Source organism: Biomphalaria glabrata, chromosome 13, assembly GCF_947242115.1.
Source record: "Biomphalaria glabrata chromosome 13, xgBioGlab47.1, whole genome shotgun sequence".
In the NCBI taxonomy this organism is placed as follows: domain Eukaryota; kingdom Metazoa; phylum Mollusca; class Gastropoda; family Planorbidae; genus Biomphalaria; species Biomphalaria glabrata.
This window is the reverse complement of record NC_074723.1, coordinates 36696588-36710258: the sequence shown is the minus strand read 5'-3', so window position 1 is coordinate 36710258 and position 13671 is coordinate 36696588. Positions and strand designations below refer to the sequence as shown.

Sequence of the window (13671 nt, the reverse complement as noted above, 5' to 3'; positions counted from 1 at the left end):
ATCCTGTTTTATTAACCGGCATAGTGTTTACTTTTGTTGTGTCTACGCTTTGGAATATTTTATTGCGGAGAAGATTTTTATGTCAAATAAAAACCAATCATATGTTGTTGTTTTATTATATGCCTATATAGACTATTTGCCATGAATGTACAATATTGTACAATATTGTTGTAAATCTTAGGCAAGCACTCAACAAAAGGAGTTAATAATAGCCGATGTATTTATTTACTGCTAGTATAAACAAACAGGCATGGAGTTTAGCTATTAAGTCCCAGAGTGTCCTATCTTAAGTTACACCAGTCCTTTTCTACCTTATCAGACCACCGACACACTTCCAAGTACCGCCCCAGGTCCACAACACAGTTCACAGATAGCACAAAGGACGTTCTCTTGAGTCAACACAGCTCAGACTTCCAATAACTTGCAGGTCACTTCAGCCGGATCCACAAGAAGGACTCACTTCAGCCGGATCTGCAACAGTCCTTCTTCCTAGTATCAACATGCCGTCTACTACTCATGTTGAACAGTGCTCTCGTGCGCACCATCGGGTCGGCACGGGAGCGGAATTACAACAATCTATCTATCTTATCTATATAATTCTCTTCTTCGCTGAAGAGTTTAGACGAGAAGAAGAAGCAAAGGAAAGATTCCTCTTTTATTTCTGCGGATAGAGTTATCCCACGAACTTTACGAGCCTTGCGTGTAGCGAAGTCATACAGTGTATCATGAAAATTTTATTTCCTACATAGATCACGCTAAATAGTAACAATTTATAAATATTTCAATCTATCTACGAGAATTGTTGAACTAAAGTAATTCTTCATTAGTTTGAGGCGCGAGAAGCTCCTTTCACCAGATTACACAATTACGGCTAATGCATAATGCCGTTTTTATTTATCGCCCGTAGGATTGGCGTTTTCCATATTGAATGACACCCCAAAATGACAAATTTGGTCTATATAATTCATGAGATTTGTATGAGTTTTCAAAAGATTTTTAGTATTTTCTGAGATTTTCATGACTGTTTGATATATTTTGCAATTTTAGGAGATTTCCAGGAGCTTCTGGTAAATCAGGCGGCCGCGAGAAATCTGTTATAAGTTATAAAAGGGTTTAATTTAATAATTTACAGATAGAATTAGCGCTGGTCCCATGAAAGTGTGGGGCCCACTGCGGTCGGATAGGTTGCTGTGGCCTATGGCCGGCCCTGCAAAATAGCGGCGTATGCTAAGCAGCCGGTCGACTAGTATCAGTATATAATAGTAAGTAGTAATGTAAGAGTGAGGCAGACTTGTGAATGGCTGCCTGGTCACGTGGTACGCTTTGATGGACTTTCGTTCAGTCGTCTCGATGGTTCAGGGTTCAAACCTTGCCTCCTGCATTCCCCCGTCGTCCTTGGGGATGTTTGGACTAGGAAGTAGATCCACGCCGTACGAAAAGTCCTAACTAAGAATAACAAGACGAAAATCTGCTACTACTCTCTTGCGCAGACTCCATTGGCTTCCGGTTGCCTACAAGTTGGCCACACTTTGTGTCTTTATATATGTGTCTTTATAAATTACAAATCCAGGAGCCGAACCCGGGATCCTCCGGTTCGGAAGCCAAGCGCTTTACCTCTCAGACCCCGTGAGGGAGTTTTATGGAGGCACTGCAACAACGACGATTGTTGCGAATTGTACACTAGAGTTGCATCTAGAATAAAGAAATGCCATTGTACCTTAGCGAACTGATCACTCCATATGTCCAACAGAAAGCCCTGCGCCCCATGGACTCAACGCTTCTAGCCCTGTCACGTTTCTCCCTCAAATGCTGCGTCTGCGGGCTTTTCCAGGTTTTGAACTCACTCCCCATTGATCACTTCATATGTCCTTTAGAGAGTCTTACGCTGCATGGACTCAATGCTTCTAGCCCTGTCACGTTTCTCCCTCAAAAGCTACGTCTGCGGGCTTTTCCAGGTTTTGAACTCACCCCCCTTTGATCACTTCATATGTCCTTTAGAGAGTCTTACGCTGCATGGACTCAAACGCTTCTAGTCCTGTCACGTTTCTCCCTCAAATGCTACGTCTGCGGGCTTTTCCAGGTTTGGAACTCACTCCCCGTTGATCTCAGACAGACAACATGCTACGCTACATTCAAGAAGAACATTTAGACTTATCCGTTTAAACCATTTGTAGGTTAGTAGATGAGTCTGTCATTTTAGCTCTCGTGTTTGTGTTTGTAATGTTATCCCACAGCGTCTTGAGCTTACATTTTGTTTGTCAACAGCACTTTTTTCTTCACCTCTGAAGGAACAGATGAAATGTGTAAAATAAACTAACAAAACGGCCGGGGGGGGGGGTCGGAGGTCGGGTCGGGCTCATCGAACGATCAAATTAATTGAAATATTTCTATTTCCACTGCCCCATTTTCCGTGTAGCTTCTAATCCCCAAGTTTGGGGTGCACTTCAAAAAAAAAAAAAAAAAAAAAAATCATGCTTTTGCAAGAAAACATATTATCATACCCTGTCGTCTACGCCCCTGAATATATTTACAGAGGTTTTTAGTGAAAGACGTTGTTACTACCATTGTAGCTCGACCATGTTAGCGTGGGAGAAATTACACAGTAACCAAAAAAAAAAGTAATAATAGCAGAAGGGATCAAAGGGAAATAATCTCATACTTAGTAGAGACATCTCCATTTGAAATACACACACACACACACACACACATACTATCACACACAACTTTGAGATACAGCAACATTCAATCAGTGACACCTCTTTATTCGTAACTTATCGTCTCTGGAAGTTTTCCCGCGCTTGGCGTACTTAACGTCTGCTAGATTAAACGTTTACCGACAAATGGAAAAAAAAAAAAAAAGCCCAAAAGAAAATGTAAGGTTAGAGAAAAACGAAGGTGAATCAATGAACGATAGTATCGATAGTAGTCAGATTATCGACACCAATTTTAATACACAAAATTAAAAATACAAATGCATTTTTACCAGAATACTCTATTTCACCAAAAAGGTGCTATTAATTATTTTTATATTAGAAACTACAGTTTGTAAATACATATACGTATATGTATTACATACATTTATACAATTTGCTTGCACTACTTCACCTAGAGAGAGCCTCAAAGTGCATGTCAGACAGACATCACGACCTTCGAAGCGCAATACGCTCCCCGCCCCCCTCTCCGCCAGACACATTCACTGTAGCAGGTCAATAACATTACAATGGGAATAAATGGAAGCGGGGGGGGGGGGGGGGGAAGAGGCGCACAGGGTTATTCCATTTTTCAATTGCATGGGGGGTGTGTGATGTAATAATATGATTGTCGAGGGGACGAGGGCGGGGTAGAGGAAGCGCGCGTGTGTGTATATGCATGTGCAAACGGAGGTGTGTTGGAGCATATGAGTATGTGAGAGAAAGAAAGAGAAAGAAGAGAAGAGCACAAGGTGATAACACCGAGAGGCGTTAAGAAGAGAGATTTAGTTTGTATCACACACATAAAAAAGTGGGACATGCAAGTGGACTAGAGTGTCTGTTTTCTGTCTTATGTTTTAACTTGAGAACTTAGTTTGGATCAACCTTGTATCACACACACACACACAAACTACTAACAATTTCGCGTGTCTCTTTCAACAATTGTTGTGTTCATAGGTCATATTTAAATTATTTATAAAAGGACCCAGAGTGGGAATAGAAGAAAAAAATTAAAGTAATCTTCTGAGGGGCTGGGGGAGAAGCCAATCGCCCTAACACCCCTCTCCCATTATCTCTCTGTTTAGTCTGCCGCAATTGTCTGATAACAAAGTTTTTTAAAGTTTTTTTGTTTTTTTTGGAGGGGGGTGTAAACTAGCACAGTAAATGCAAGTAAGGAATCTCTGGTGCTCGGCGCAGGACGCCCTCGCCCACCCCTCGTTTTTTGTCTAACTGTCTTTGTTGTTACATTCGTCGTCTGCTACTACATTTGAATAGATTGGGGGGGGGGGTGCTGGTGTCGTTGACGGAAGGTTTTACTCGTCACATGATACACATTTTCATATGTACATTTTTAAAGGTACTTGCCTTTAATTACTCGAAACAACATAATAGTAATAATTGTAATAACAATAATACTAATAATAATGAATACCTCAAAATGGACGCTGCCTAGAAATTGAGTGGAAATGTAAATAAAACAATCGAGGCTGGATGGGGGCTTAGGAAGAGGTGGGAGGGTACAATAAAATTGCCAACATGCACTGAAGTCTGCATGTTTTCACCCCACCTCCCTCCTTCAATCGCCTTGCCTCTTCCCCCCTCCCCCTCTTTTTTGTGTTACGCAGATCTCTCGTCTGCATGGCCGTGGCGAGAGTTTTGGGTTTTAACTGCGGAAAAGAGAGTGAGAGAGAGAAAGAGAGAGAGAGAGGTAGAGAAAGAGAGGGAATGAACGAGACACCCAAGAGAGAGAGAGAGAGAGAGAGAGAAAGAGGGATATATTGTGTATATATGTGTGAGAGAGAAAGAGAGATAAAAAAAAAAGAAATAGAGAGCGTGGAACTGGTGTGTTTTGTGTGACTGGCGCCCCCCCTGTGGCGTGTGTTGTAATGTGCATGTGTTTGAATTGCACGCCACCTCTCTAACCCCCCTCTCCCCCTGAACCGAGTCTTCAACGTCTGGCTAGCATTTTGAAACTACCTGCGTGCACTCTTACCATACAGATAATAGATCTAGGTGTTTTTTTTTTTCCTTCTATCTTTTATTACCTGTCGGCATACAGGTAAATCTTGTTCAATGTGTAGCATTGAACGTGTGTGGATCAATCTGTCAAAACAATGCGAGTCTTAATAAACATTTAATAAAAACAAAACAACAACAAAATAATTATATATTTATTTTAAAAAATTCACGCGTTTCTTTCAGAAAGAATAAATTGTGCAACTCTTCAAAGAAAAAAAAAAAAAGAAGGGAGATAATTCCTTCTGGTCATCTTGTCATTGAGGGTGAACAGGTTCATGAATAATAGTCGATAGGTCTATAATTCCTGTGTTCGAGAATGGATTTAGTGCTGCCAATCATCCATGTTTAGTTTGTTTCCAACGTGTTTCATTTCTGTCTCTGTGATTGGTGAATGCTGGAGTACTTTCTAAACGTTACACTAGTAAGTAGCCATTGATCTGGTCAATACATGTGATCATCTGCTTGTGATCAATTAGTGTAATACAACTGATTAGGGTCAGCAGATAGGGTATGGTTGATTAAAAAAAAATATAATGTGGAACTATTGAGATTTGTTTTACCAATTCTACTTTAATGTTCGATTTTATTTAAACAATGAAAGGGGAAATAATATGCGTGGGATAACTGTGCAGACTAACCATATGGACTTACACGTGTTTTCAGGATGCTTAAAAGCCATAATTTGTATTGAAATAATATAACTCAAAGAATAGCGGCAAACATAAATTAACATGCACTCTTATAGTAACTTTTTTTTTTTTTTTTTTTACAAAATAAAAAACAAATGTTACAAATTTTCAAGTATATATTGCAACCCAAGTATCCTTCCATAACCTATAGTTTAGAAAGTCAGAAAGAATCAATACTATTCATTCAGCATTACATGTCAAATACAGAAGTATCTGATGTAAGATAACCAGAGGTTCTTCTCTCCCCCATCGTTGCACTCTTAAGGAATAATTTCCTTGATTCTCCTTAAAGTTTAGATCCATTTACAAGTGTTAAAGAGTTCCTTCGGAATCTTTATCCACATACTAGACTAAAACTCTTCACAAAGAGTCTAGATACACTTAAAGGTCTATAACACCCCACTTAGAGTATACATCCACTTACTAGTCTATAACACACACATGTAGAGTCTACATCCATTTACTAGTCTATAACAGCCCATTTAGAGTCTATATACATTTACTAGTCTATAACACTTCATCTATAGTCTAGATCCACTTAATAACACTTCATCTATAGTCTAGATCCACTTAATAACACTTCATCTATAGTCTAGATCCACTTAATAACACTTCATCTATATTCCAGATCCACTTAATAACACTTCATCTATAGTCTAGATCCACTTAATAACACTTCATCTATAGTCTAGATCCACTTAATAACACTTCATCTATCCACTTAATAACACTTCATCTATAGTCCAGATCCACTTAATAACATTTCATTTATAATCTAGATTCACTATATAGTCTGTGTTGATATTTTATTGAGAAATATGAAACATTCAAAATTATTAGATGTATAGGTTTACATTAACTTGATAAATTCAAACTTTTATTTTTTTTAAATGTCCCATTGGTCGTTAATAACACCTCTAGACCTAGTTAATTATAATTGTTAAATATGTCAGTTTAATATTTGTCATATTTATTTTTAAATAAAATCTTTTCTGAGGGTAAGAGAAAAACAACTGTAAAAGTGTTCAATAAATTAAAAAAACAACGTTCTGTTAGATCTATCTCATTTGTAAACGTTTATGTCCCCTACTAAATCGTATTAATATTCAATTTTATTCAAAGTCGTGAAAGTTCGTTTTGTAACAGATTGCATTCGAATATTTCTGCCTTCTTACATTTTGCACGCCCAGGTGTCATGACAGATACTCCACTCTGCGATTATTCATACATATTAAAGCACATTCTGCTAATTTATTTTTTACTGGTTTATTTAGGCGACTCGGTGTATGATGTAATGGCACTTAGAAAGATCACTTGTGTGATTTTGTTTTAGAATGTGGAATTATAAATTTATTCATTGGATATTGTTTTAAAAAATCTTTCCATCAATTTTATTAGGCTGTTAATGCATTTGTGAGTTATGGTGCAGCGTTTTATGAATAATTTCTAATTATGCTTACTGCCTTTTGTCCTAAAATGTTTATAAGTTTAATAATTTGAATAATGGTGTTACTCTACTTAAATTTGAATATTCTTTCATTAAAAGTTTGATATATTAGTAATAATAATAATAATTCTTCAGTGGAAACTGGTAAAGAGACTTCATTGAATTTTGTTTCTCTGTAACGAAACTGGACCCTGGCAGTGCCAGAGAATGAATACTCGTTCGTTTCAAACATTATAATAATAATGATAATAATAATACGGCTATATTTGACTATTATATCGCATATAATATACAAATGCGTTATCCTCCTGTTCAATACCCATGGTTTAGTTAACAACATTATATTAATCACTATCAAATATAATCATCTCAGATGACGAACGCTGATTATATAATCTCAGATGACAAACGCTAATTATATATTCTTAGACGGTAAACGCTGACTATGCGGTCGCGCCGATGTTGTATCGAGGCCTTTTTGTTGAGTAACCAAGTTTGTGAAATTATTATCCTCTACCGTTACCTATCCCTTAGTCTGTTGAACCGTTGGGGCACCATGTAAGATTTGGCGACCGTCTTTCACCATTCCCCTCTGTCTTTTGCCTTAGTTAGAGCCTCTTTCAATGGCAGGCCCGTCCATTCTTTTATGTTGTCTTCCCATCGCTTTCTCCGTCTGCCTCTTCTTCTTTTTCCTGGTACTGTTCCCTGAAGGAAGTTTTTTTTAGTTAGTAGGTCATCATGGGGTCCAATTAAAAAAATATTTTTTTTTTAAATTTCAGTTACCAAAAAAAAAATGTATAAAAAAAATCCATATAATTAGTGTAAAAATTAAAATGCAAATCATAGATATGTTTTTAAACTTTCGAATCTCGTAACATCAGTGTCCCTGTAATATAGCAATTTAAGTCTATATTGTTTGTTTGTTAAATGTTTATGGGTCTGTCTAATTGTGGAGATCTTCATGATTTTGAACTTCGCTGATTCCCATTAATCTAAATTAAACTGTACAAGATATTACAAAGAGTAAATTGTATCCATTCTTATCCATATATCTTTTAGAAACAAAATACAGGTTCTCCTAATTAAGACAATATTCCATTTGTTAACTGTTACTTGATAACCTTTACCCTTTTTAATTATAACTATGTCACTGAGTTTTAAGTATAATGGTCTTCACCTGTTTAGTTTCATTCATTATTTTTATAAGTAATTATCAACATCAATATTATTTGTTGGTTCCACAGTTCTAGCAATAACTCGTAATAATTGTCTGTTGTTCTAATGGTCTTATCTATACTCATAAATGCTTGTGATACGTAGTCCATTTTAATAATTATAGCAAGACAGCATATTTCTATACTATTTAATTGGTGGAGAATCCTCTAGTAGGCATATCACGCTAGGAATATTTATGATACATTTTAAAATATTTTCTTTTGTAAGGAAACAAGTGGAAGAGTGCGTTACTTATCATTACTATTTATTACGGTCGACTAATTTAGAGTTTTTTTCAACCTTTACTACCAATAAATATTGTTACTTACTCTGAACTAATAAATAATTTTTTTTTTTACTGATATAGATATAAATTCAACATTTGAAACATGCTCATCATAACGCCGTTTGATTATGTACTATTTCTAAGAGATTGTCAACACAGGTCGAGACAAGCAACGATTTAAATTAAGTTGTAGAAATCTTGCCGTAACTTTATTAATAATAGCAATAATAATAATTATAATCTTTATTATCCATGTGGGTAAAAGAAGAACATAATAGACATTGTCAATATTGAAACATCAAATAGCCTATCATTAAATATCTTTACCTTTACCTATCCCTTAGTCTGTTGGACCATTGGGGCACCAGGCAAGATTTGTCGACCGTCTTTCTCCATTCCTCCCTTTTTTTTTTCCTTGTTTAGAACCTCCCTCAATGGCAGGCCTGTCCATTCTTTAATGTTGTCCTCCCATCGCTTTTTCTGTCTGCCTCTTCTTCTTTTTCCTGGCACTGTTCCCTGAAGGACGGTCCTTGCGAGCCCCGTAGATCTTGTAATGTGGCCAAAGGTTTTCAGCTTTCTTCTTTTCACAATAGTTAGCAGGTCGTCATGGGCTCATTAAATATCTACTTAGCATTAAATATCTTTCTATTTAGTCTTAGCAGAGATTATTACATCAGGCTCTGCGATTCTCTGTATGATCAGTTACAAAAATAATTATCTAGATCTACATCAGTGTTTTTGAATTGTCGATTTTATAATTGTATGGTGTTGTATTTTCGGGTGTGGAATTTTGATCTTTGATCAAAGGCTTTCTCAAAACTGGACTGTATAATCCTCCCTCTATAGTGGTCATCTGGAGTTATCTCAAAGTCACAACCATCTTCCGGTTAGTTACAGAGGCGGAAGTGAGGTCGGGTGGTCTTTTTGATGACAACTTTGGCTCTACCCTGCATGTTATTGCTCCAGTCAATGATGTAGCCCAGGGGTGGGCAACCTTTTTGCATCGAGGGCCGCATTGAAAAAAAAATTGGGAATGGCGGGCCGCATATACGATTTAAAAAAAATTGAAGTTGTCTTTTTATAAAAACAATATCCCCGCAAATATGCAGTTGTACATATTGTGCAGTATTTTACTTTTTACACTCGTGCATAATGTTCCGGAACTGTGGAACTAGCTTACTAGTTGTTGCCCTTGTGACTGCTGTCAAATAACAGTCAGTCAACTTCGAGCAGTGATTATGCCTGTTTTGGTTTTTGAAAAATGTTTATTCACTGAATGAGACAATATATGTTCCGAAAGTTAAATGTCGGGACGAGCTAAGCCTGTCATTGTTAAACATCACCAAATTATGATGACCATGTCCTTCAATTGTGCATACTAAAACAAGGGACCCGAACAACACTCAGACCCCGAAACCCTTCCATATAACAAAACCTATTTGGAGAACTGCCAGATCTGGAAACCAGTACTATTACTATGTAAATTTTCCCAAATAGAAATTGGCAATTATATGCAGCTTTGTGCAAACTTTGCTGTTTAAAGTTTATGGTTGGGATATATACAAAATAATAATAAAACAACAACTATTTTTATATTCAAAGCACGAACTCCATCAGTTGTTACACTTGCCATCTTGTTTCAAGCATATTCAATATTTAACACATTTATTCATAGCATTTAATAAATACTAGCATGAGATTGTGTCTTTGACTGAGTGTATTGGTGTATTGCCAATTAGCTTAATCTTAGTTTACTTAACACTTTTTATAATGAAACAGTTTCAATAATTTATATAGATATTATTTTTAATATATTTGCATTTTAATATGTATGTGCTGTGGGCACACCTGATTTCTGTAGGTGTCGGCGGGCCGCATAAAACACTCCGGCGGGCCGTAATTTGCCCACCCCTGATGTAGCCCCATTAAAAGGCGCCATTGTAGACACGGAACATTAAAAAAAAAAAAAAAGATCAAAATTTGTCCGATTGTTAATGTTATTTATACCATATGTAGATTATACGTCTATTATATTACATCGTTTGAGCGAGTGACTTTTTGTGTGTGTACGCCTATATGTTAAAACAATACCTAGATCATTATAGCCTGGTCCAATCTCAATATCACTGCACCGTTAATCGTCCGCTGTGTCTATCTGTGAGTCTGCTAAGAGTCTGCTTATCATATTTTCTGTGAAATTAAAGACCAGGTATTACGTCATCAGTAAGCCATACAACAAGATCAAACGATTAATAAAAAAAAAAAAAAAAAGAAACGCAAGATAAATCCCCATTGTAACAAAAACTTACATAAACAAATATCAATATTTCAGTACTGAGCTTTCTACAAATCTTAGTTGCTCGATTTGCGCGCGCATCTCTCTAGCACACACACACACACACTTAGACATACACACATACAGACACACACACGCTCAGACATACACACAGATGTACACACATACAAGCACGTCTAACGTGTGACCAGCCGTAACCTGAACTATTTTATTGAATCATTCTACCATTAGTGTCGTCTGCAAACTCCCAAAGTCTGTCTGGACAAAAAATAAAATGGAAATAAAAGAAGCAAATTAACTTTTAATCTTTGTTCAGTTCTGAAATGGTCATTGCTTTAAAGTCTGTACTAAAATGTCTGTTTCTTTCGTAGAAACCTATCTGTTTTTCTTTCGTAGAAACCTATCTGTTTTTCTTTCGTAGAAACCTATCTGTTTTTCTTTCGTAGAAACCTATCTGTTTTTCTTTCATAGAAACCTATCTGTTTTTCTTTCGTAGAATTCTATTTGTTTTTCTTTCGTAGAAACCTATCTGTTTCTTTCGTAGAAACCTACCTGTTTCTTTCGTAGAAACCTATCTGTTTCTTTCTCTTCAAGCCAAACTTTCAATTCAATATTGTTTAATTAGAGAGTCTACTTTCCTCGCTACTAATCTGTTCGGACTGTTGGTAGCCTTTTTAGTGACCTTATCTATATCTGAATTTTTGCTAATATTATTACAGACAGCTCTTTAGAAAGTTATGCACCACATATAGGCCTGCCAACAGTTTCTATGATTTTGCTATTGTGACCTGCCCGTTAGAGCTTTGTTGACACGGCTTGATACAAACAAGATGGCGGTTTGAGAACGCGTATGATCTAAAGACAAGGTTTCAACTAGCTTAGAGCGGGCACTAATCAGAGAATTATTATCATGAGCTAAAACACATGCGTTGTTGAAATATATAGTTGTAGGATCTAGAAACGTGATTAAAAACGAATCTATCGTAGCAAGTATTGTTTACATGGTTTCAAGTCTATTAAAAGACAAAAAAAAAAAAAGAAAGTCGGAATCGCGCGCATGTCATAGAATCCATTTTACGTTGCATTTTTAAGTCATGACAATATCTGTTGGAAATATCATGCACACCTCATCGCTTGTTTTAGATTTGAAAATAAAAAATTCACGAGTATGTAATCACACGAGGTAGAGGGCCATATGTAATTAACACTACGATGGACACAATGTTTGTAAAATGTTTTACATGTTTCGGATGTTCCTTCAGAATTGAAGATAGTTTACTCCCTAGTCCAAACCTCCCGCAGGACGACGGGGGATGGGAGCGGGCAGGGTTTGAACCCTCGACTATCGATAAATCTGAACGACAGTCCAGCGCGCAAACCGCACGACCAGGCAGCCATTCCTTTCAATTACCCTTTCATGTTGCATAACCAGTTAAAAGTCCCTAATTTCTTCAGCGTTCGAACACAGGACGTAAGGGGCCTAGATCTTTGTCTTAATCACACTATATTATCAAAGCAAGGTTGGAAGGTCAGGTGGACGTTTGACCTGAGATGACTCTGAGGTCAACACAGGTGATTATACCCCCCCCCCCCAACTTCACCCCGTCTTGTATTATCTTATACATTACAGACGTTTCTTCAAAAGAGATGATAATTATGCCCAATGCGTATTCCTGCCTCTATCTAGTCATGCTTGTTGACCAGTGACTTAAAGTCAACCAAGTCGTTCCACTCTGGTTCAGGCAACCCATGCCATTCTGTTGTAGCAGTTGGATGCACTTGTTCACATTTGTCCTAGCATTGGGAATAAGAAATGTGCCCTTATCTTTGTGTCTTTCTGAATATTTTAATCGTATTTTGTTTTCTATTTGTATATTATGATTCAGTTCGTAATTATTACTTTTTAGTCTAGTGTCCTGAAGGGTCTCTGACAGGGGCGGACTGGGTGTCAATATCGTCCCGGGCATTTCTATTTCATCCGGCCAATAAATCGTATATTATATGATGGGCATCCAATTCTAGGTCTAGCTGTCCTCAAAATCATTCTGTTAAGTTCGATAATGTATCCATAGCTGTACTAATGCATACAGTGAATATAAAAACGTCGCTAGAGGGACCCTTTTGTAAGAGAATACTATACAACCTTTAACAATTTAATACGTTACTTAGTGAAATCCATGCGGCCCTTATCTTATAAAATACAGACGTGATTTAAAAAAAAGAAGATTATTACTGTAGTCCTACCGGCCCATTTGGGTACTGGTCCACCGAATGCCCATATAACCAGTACGCCACTGGTCTCTAGTGATTTTACTAATGATTTTAATCTAATTGAATGTGAATATTCGTTTGTTATAAATCCTCACGGCTCTATATTGCCTCAGTGTTCAGGAGTCCCAAACAGAGAATGCATTCTAATATTGGCCTAACCAAGGTTAAATAACATTATAGTTTTATGTTCTTCTTTGATTGGTAACATAAACCTTTTAATAAACCCTAATGCTTTGTTTAATTTTTTTTTTTTCAATATGGGAATTCCGTGATATTTTTTCTTTATCATATCACCTAGATATTTTTTTTTACAATTTTTAGTCTGTGACTGGTTTGTGACTAAGATAAGTAGATCTTTAAATTTTTATTTGTTTTCTCTTTTTGTTTACTCTAAATAATCTTAAGTATTGTCTTTGGCTCGCGTCGGCACTGACACTAGATGTTAGTCCAGTTTAACTGACTGGATACACCGTACCTTGGAGTCAAATCATGTCTTCTATCGGATTCGCGGGTATTAATAAGTAACAGACTGAGCTCTTGACTAGCAAAGAATCTACGTGCCGTGGAGTGCGAAGCTGAAATTGATGACGTAATTTAGTGGTTTATACCGACAGCACTGACCTAGCAATGTTCATTAACTACAGTGTAGGCTTCCTTATAACACAGCACAGACTTTGAAATAAACCGTTAGATAAAAACGTTCATGCTGTGTTGCTGATGTGTTTGTGTATGTGTGCGCGCGCGTACATTCCTTCAGT

At 36.8% G+C, this 13671-nt stretch overlaps 1 protein-coding gene across 8 annotated transcripts in view; it reads left to right on the top strand.

The window, feature by feature from the left end:
• The window catches only part of LOC106078346 (zinc finger transcription factor lin-29-like), a 422178-nt gene that overhangs the window by 169856 nt on the left and 238651 nt on the right, over positions 1-13671 (top strand). Inside the window, exon 1 of one of the 8 annotated variants that reach the window (XM_056008261.1) lies at positions 4393-5130. The exons of the other annotated variants lie outside the window; for them this stretch is intronic. The gene's annotated coding sequence lies outside the window, so the exon portion shown is untranslated. Of the gene's footprint in view, positions 1-4392; positions 5131-13671 lie in introns of those variants that run through there. 8 annotated transcript variants of the gene reach the window in all.